The sequence below is a fragment of the Rhagoletis pomonella genome, unplaced genomic scaffold (assembly GCF_013731165.1).
Source record: "Rhagoletis pomonella isolate Grant_MI unplaced genomic scaffold, Rhpom_1.0 Rhpom_scaffold_00002, whole genome shotgun sequence".
In the NCBI taxonomy this organism is placed as follows: Eukaryota; Metazoa; Arthropoda; class Insecta; order Diptera; family Tephritidae; genus Rhagoletis; species Rhagoletis pomonella.
Window position 1 is genome coordinate 24753566 of NW_023458556.1, and position 503 is coordinate 24754068.

Below are 503 nucleotides of genomic sequence, written 5' to 3' on the forward strand. Positions count from 1 at the left end.
AAAAAAAAAACTAAATAAAATTTATAATTTTTTTTAAATTTAATTATCAAATTTATAAGTTACAATTTTATTTTAATATTTGTCACATTATATTGAGTTATATATTATTTTATTTAAGTTTTTTATTTACAGTTTAACTTAACTTAGTTTTCTTTATTTTATTTTGTTCTGTTTTATTTAATTTTATTTCATTTAAGTAAATTTTAATTTAATTTAATATAAGTTAATTTAATTTAATTTAATTTTTTTATTTTATTTTATTTTATTTTATTTTATTTTATTTTATTTTATCTTATTTTTAATTTAATTTAATTTTATTTTATTTTATTTTATTTTATTTTATTTTATTTTATTTTATTTTATTTTATTTTATTTTATTTTATTTTATTTTATTTTATTTTATTTTATTTTATTTTATTTTATTTTATTTTATTTTATTTTATTTTATTTTATTTTATTTTATTTTATTTTATTTTATTTTATTTTATTTTATTTTATTTTAT